This window comes from Frankliniella occidentalis, unplaced genomic scaffold (genome assembly GCF_000697945.3).
Source record: "Frankliniella occidentalis isolate FOCC.00 unplaced genomic scaffold, Focc_3.1 Scaffold285, whole genome shotgun sequence".
NCBI lineage: Eukaryota > Metazoa > Arthropoda > Insecta > Thysanoptera > Thripidae > Frankliniella > Frankliniella occidentalis.
Genome location: NW_026267411.1, coordinates 2616 through 2975, shown reverse-complemented (window position 1 = coordinate 2975; position 360 = coordinate 2616).

Genomic DNA, 360 nt, shown 5'->3' with positions numbered 1-360 from the left:
GAAGTCCGTTCTCGCTGACCACTCACGTTACGGGCACATCGACTCTCAGCGCCTTTCCGTCTTGTAGTATGGTCTCTCAAACAGCTGAGAGAACCCTTTATTTGCAATTAAAGATAAAATTCACCATTTTGTTATACGTTGAAATATGTTCTCGCTGACCACTCACGTTACGGGCACATCGACCCTCAGCGCCTTTCCGTCTAGTAGTACGGTCTCTCAAACAGCTGAGAGATCCATTTAATTTTTGTACTGTGTGGAAGGTTACAGTTGGGCCTACGTTTCACACCTAACGCCATAAAGATGATACTTGTTATATTTTAGTGATACAAGGTAGATGTACGCCAGACCACGTCTCGCGTA